The following is a 6,000-nucleotide window of genomic DNA, read 5'->3' on the forward strand; positions in this document are numbered from 1 at the left end:
GACAATTTGAACAAACCTGTAGCCGATAAAGGGCTTCCCAGCTAGTACTTGTGGTAAAGAATCACCTGCCGGTGCAGAAGATGCAAGTGACGTGGGTTCCATCCCTGAGTCGGGAAGATCCCTTGGAATGAGAAATGGCAACCCACTCCACTGTTCTTGCCTGGAGAATCCCATGGACAGAGGAGCCTGGCGGGCTGCAGTCCATGGGGTCACAAAGAGTCCGACACAACTGAGCGGCTGAGCACACGGAGCAGGTAAAGAGGCTTCCCAGGTGGCGCTAATGGTAGAGAACCCACCTGCCAATGCAGACATGGCAGAGAGACGATGTAATCGCTGGGTCAGGAAGATCCGCTGGGGGCGGGCATGGCAACCCACTCCTGTGTTCTTGCCTGGAGAATCCCATGGACAGAGGAGCCTCGTGGGCTATGGTCCATAAGGTCACCAAAAGTTGGACATGACTAAAGTGACATTACACACACACACACATACACACATAGCAGGTAAAGAGATTAGTAAATTAAAACCATTCCATAGAAAAAACCCCAGTCCCAGAGTGCTTCACTGGTAAAACCTAAACACTGAACAAATTAATACCAACTCTTTACAAGGTTTTCTCCAAAAATGGATAAAGAGAGACTACTTCTCAATTTACTCTGTGAGGCCAATATTACCCTCATACCAAAACCTGACAAAGATGTCATAAGAAAACTACAGACTATCCCTTATGAACATAGATGCAAAAATTCTCAAAAAGTAACAAATGAAATCCAGGAGTGTGTAAAAAGGATTATGCGTCATGACCAAGTAGGATTTGTCCTAGGAATATAGGGTTGGTTCAACATACCAAAATCACTTAATGTAATATACTATTTCAGGAAAAAAAAAAAAAAAAAGGCCCCAAACCACATAATCATCTCAGTAGCCATAGGGAAGATATTCAAGAAAATACTCTTTTCATGATTACAAACACTCAAAAAATTAGGAATAGGAAACTTTCTCAGTCTGTTGAAGGGCATCCATAAAAAATCCCCACAGCTAACATATTTCATATTTTTTATGTATTGAAGTAAAGATATTTTACATACATTGGGTTAAATATATTGCTGAAAATTTATTTTATGTATTTTTAATGTGGCTTCTAGAGAATTTTTAATTGCATTTGTGGCTCATATTTAACGGATGCATTTTATTTGTGTTTGACCGTGCAGTTCTGGACACGGGGCCTCTCAGATCTGAGTCCTACCCCCTGCCCTGTAGGACAGGATTATGAGACACAGGGCAGAGGCTTGAGGGACTCGGGTGAAGAAGCCGCAGACAGGAAGATGAAGGGGCGTCTGAAATGCAGTTTTTCTCTGCGGGGTTGTTTCATTCACGGCTCTATCCTCAGTGCCTTGGATAGTCAAATTGGTAATAGAATGGTTTCAATAAGAGGGTAATATTTATTACTAAATGGTTATTTAGTCAGCATCTGATCTTTGCTGTAGGTACCTAAAATCTAGAAAATGAGAATAGTGCAGTTTAGTGAGCACAGACATGGCGTTTGATAAGCATCCAGCCATGAGGTGAGTGTACAGATGCCTTGGAGGACTAAGGGAAACTAGACAGTGGGAGCTGCCCTTTAACAAAATCTTTGGTGTTGCCAGGTGTTTTGATAGTACAAGGCAAAATCTTTGCCTAATAATTTTTTTTTAAGTATTTAGGGAGATTATATCTGATGTAAAATTAACTGATTTCCAAATATTGGCACCTAATTCAATTTTTTTTAATGTGTATATCAAACAAAACCTGCCTATACACTGGATTTGGCCCCAAAGCCAACGGAATGTCTGACTGGTAAAGTGAAGATATACTTCCTTTGAACTCTTAGGCATCAAAGCAAAGGACTCAACCGGTGCTACACACAGGAAGCCTTCCTTCGCAGACCTCCTTAGCTGTGTTATATCCTGTCATAAGACCTCATAGTCCATGTATTTCTTCTTCTCAGCAGTCGTTACGTTTGTAGTCTACATTTGTGTGATTGTTTGATTCAAGATATGTCTCTTCCATAGGACATCCAAACACTCCCCATGGGCAGGACCTGGGTCTTTTTACTAACCAGTAATTAACAAATAAATGAATAAATTGAACAAGAGAGATGAATTTTGAAATGCATTCTGTATTTTAGTTAAAGAGTATAGCATCTTACTTGGAATTCTGTGTTGAAAGATTACATCCAGTAAGTTGTTTTGTTAGCTCTAGATGAGAAAAGATAACTTTTTCCCCCATTACACAGACATTTCACTGTTATCTACATTAATATATCTTAAAGCATATTTCAGAGAACTCTGGCATTTGCAGCAGAACACATTAATGTCAGTATTTATTTGTACTTAGTAATTCCAGAGTTCTTATAGTCTGACATGTTAGGCTATAGCTAATCCTCTGGACTTACTGCTCTTCCTGGGAAAAATAGAAACACTGCTTCCCTTGAATGGTTATTAAAAATATCTTTTTTAGATTTTGGATATTTATAAAGTTTGATTATTTTAAGCTCTGGGAGGGAAAGGGAAAGGTGGAGAACTGGCAGCCATCACTAGAAGCAAAGTTTTCAATTGAAGAACAGAAAGAAACAAGAATCAATAATAATCTGCCAAGTTAAAGTTGAAATATTCACTGTCATACCAAAATAAAATAAAGTTTGTCTTGCTGAAAAAGAGAGGTCACCTTTTCTCTGCCTTAAGACAGAATGAAGAAATGTGAGCTGGGGAAGTGAGAAACAGCAGGCAGGAGGGGGAAGGAGAGGAGACCGCGACCTGCTGTAGTCTCCTGGAAACGTCGTTAACAGTGCTAACCCTTATCCTTTACGTTTTTGTAAGCTGCAGAAAAGAAAGCCTTAAAGATTTCTTAAAATCGAGTCTGTATGGTTCCGTTTACATAGCATTCTCAAAATGACAGCATTTTCGAGATGGAGAACGGATTAGCGGTTGCCCAGGATTAGAGGTAGGGCAAACGGTTCTATCAGTTTTTGCTCTGTGTATCTTAAAGCTCTCTGTGTGTGTAACTGTGAACATCTGGGTATCCTCCTGATCCTTCTTCCATCATTATGAAACGGACTCCTTTATCCCTGGCCATATCTTTTGTCTGTTATTAACAGAGCCATTGCATCTCTTCTTTAATTAGTTTAGCATGATAACCATACTCATTCTTCTTCCTGTTAATCAACATGTGTCTCTCTGTATAAAATGTGTTTCTTATAGGGAGCATATAATTTTATCTTACTTGTTTATCTAGTCTGACAGTTTCTGCCCTTTCAATGGAATGTTCACCCCATTTACCTTGAACATGATTATCGGTGTGCTTGGGTTTGAGTCTGTCATTTTGCTATTTGTTTTCGTTTCGTCTGTTCTTTGTGCTGCTTTAACTCCCTTTCTGCCTTCTTTTGAATTCAGTGCTGTTTATGATTCTGTTTCATCTCCATTGTTGTCTTTTTAGTGATAGCATTTTTTTGTTTTGTAGTTTTTACTGGCGCTTTTGGGTTTACTGTCCACATATTTAAATGATTACATCTACCTTCAAGTGATGTAACACCACCCCACATATAGTACAAGAAACGTACAATGGTGTGTTTTCATTTCTCCCTATTGTTGTCGTATATTTCATTTATGCATAGCTTATAAACCCTGCTGCCCTAAATTGTTATTTTTGTTTAGCCAGTGATCTTTAAAGAGATTTAAATAATAAAAAAAGTTATTTACCCCTGCAGTCACCATTACCAGTGTTCCTCATTCCTTTGTTTAGATTCGTATTTTCCTGGGGTTTCCTATTCCTTCTAGCAGAACTTCCCTTAGCATTCCTTGTTGTGTGGGTCCGTTGATGATTATTTTTTCCAGCCTTTGTATGTCTGAAATTATCTATTGACCACCTCCACTTTTCAAGGGTATTTTCTGTGGTTTCATCATGTGTTCTTTTCATACTTTAAAGACTTTTCTCCATTATCTTCTGCCTTACATTGTTTCCAATAAGAAATTTGCTCATTTTAAACTTTGTGCTTCAGTACATAGTGTCATTGTTTTCTCTCTGCTTTTAAGATGTTTTCTTTATTACTGGTTTTGAACTGTTGATTCTGATGTATAGTTTTATTCCTGTTTCTTGTGCTTTGGGTTTGTTGAATTTCTTGAATGTTTAGGTTTATAGTTTTCATTAAATTCAAAAATATTCTGCCGTACTTTCTCCAAGTTTCTTCTGTTTCTCCCCTCTTCTCTTTCAGGAGCTCCAATTGCACATATATTATTAGGATGCTTGAACTTGTCCCACAGTTTGCTAATATTTTATTTTTAGTTCTTTTTTTTCCCATGTTTTCATTTTAGATAGTTTCTGTTGCTGTGTCTTCAAGTTTATTAACCTTTTCTTCTGCCATTAATTGCATCTGGTATATCTTTCATCTCAACTTGAGTCTTAAAAAAATCTTCTCTGTCTCTACTTTTTTAGTACATGAGGAATAAATACTGTTTTTAATTCTTTTATCTCTACATTCTAACATCTGTATCTAACATCTGTACCCCCTCTCAGTAACTGATTTCTTTATTTTTTTTCTCATTGTGGGTCACATTTTTTGCTTCTTTGAATGCCAAATAATATTTCATTAGACACCAGACTTTGTGACTTTTACCTTTTTGCCAAATGAATGTATTTGTATTCCTATAAATAACCTCAAGCTTCATTCTGGGACATAGTCGAGATACTTGAAAAGTTGATTCTCTTAGGTCCTGCTTTTAGAATTCGTTCGGTGGGACTGGCAGCATTCCGTCAAGGGCTGTTGACCCCTTACCACCGAGGCAAGACCCTTTGGAGTGCTGTACCCAGTGTCTTCTGAATCGTAAGGTTCTCCAGTCTGCCTGGGAATAGGCCCAGGGCGGGACCCCATGTGAATCTGGGGCACTGTTCCCTCTAATCTGTTCGGCCGGTTTTTCTCCTACCCTTTGGCAGATCCATGCACGCACTGAGCAGTACTCTGTTGAATGTTCAAGCTGTGTACCCTTTGCAGGTCTCCGGGGTTTTCTCTGCTTGTAGCTCGCTCCTTTCCTGACTTGGGAACTCTAGCCGTGGCGTCCTGAGAACTCTCCACTCCTCTCCAGCTCAGGGAGTCCTCTGGGCTCCAGCCGGGATCTCCCATTCTGCACCGTGGCCTGGAAGCCCTCTCATGGCAGTAAGCTGGGGCGACAGGGCTCCCCTCGTTTGTTTCTCATCTCTCAGAGACCACTCTCCTGCATCGCCTCATCCTCAGTGTATTGAAAATAGTTGTTTTGCCTATTTTTGTCCTTTTCGCTTTTGTTTTTGGTTGTTAAATTGGGTTTCTTTTATTCCATTTGGTTGCAAGTAAAAGTCTCAAAATTAGGAGTTTTTTGTTGTTGTTGTTGTTTGTATATTTGTCACTATTGAGAAAAATGTTGTATTAAAACCATTTATTACCTAAGCTAGTTTCTAAACATGTTTGCTGTGCTTAAGTTCATGAAGATCTGAAGTGGAATAAAGAGGGGGCTGTAGAGAGTAAACGTGACTGTGAGTCCCTCTCCTTCCCCACAGTTCTCTGATTTACTCTTTGGCAGGTTATTGCTCCCTTGTTAATCAGGGTCCCTTGGTTCCTTCTGGAGAGAGATTCTTTCAATGGGTTTAAATACACCACTGAAAATATGTGAGAATGCTATAAATAAAATTGTCATGGTTTTTATGTTTTAATCTAAGTGATTTAAACTTTAACATTAAAATATTGTAGAGAAAGCACTGAGAGGATTTAGCTCAGCAGATGTTAAAATGTCTTTTAAAGCTACAGTAATTAAGATATTGAAATACTAATGCTAATACAGCCACAGACTCGTGGGTCAAAGTATAGTGTCTGTTGCTGCTGCTGCTGCTAAGTCGCTTCAGTCGTGTCCGACTCTGTGCGACCCCATAGATGGCAGCCCACCAGGCTCCCCTGTCCCTGGGATTCTCCAGGCAAGAACACTGGAGTGGGTTGCCATT

At 39.3% G+C, this 6,000-nt stretch overlaps 1 protein-coding gene across 5 annotated transcripts in view; it reads left to right on the forward strand.

Moving 5' to 3' along the window:
* The window catches only part of RNASEH2B (ribonuclease H2 subunit B), a 76,423-nt gene that overhangs the window by 16,616 nt on the left and 53,807 nt on the right, over positions 1-6,000 (forward strand). Inside the window, exon 1 of one of the 5 annotated variants that reach the window (XM_070800122.1) lies at positions 2,372-2,979. The exons of the other annotated variants lie outside the window; for them this stretch is intronic. The gene's annotated coding sequence lies outside the window, so the exon portion shown is untranslated. Of the gene's footprint in view, positions 1-2,371; positions 2,980-6,000 lie in introns of those variants that run through there. 5 annotated transcript variants of the gene reach the window in all.

This window comes from Bos indicus, chromosome 12 (genome assembly GCF_029378745.1).
Source record: "Bos indicus isolate NIAB-ARS_2022 breed Sahiwal x Tharparkar chromosome 12, NIAB-ARS_B.indTharparkar_mat_pri_1.0, whole genome shotgun sequence".
NCBI classification, from domain to species: Eukaryota; Metazoa; Chordata; class Mammalia; order Artiodactyla; family Bovidae; genus Bos; species Bos indicus.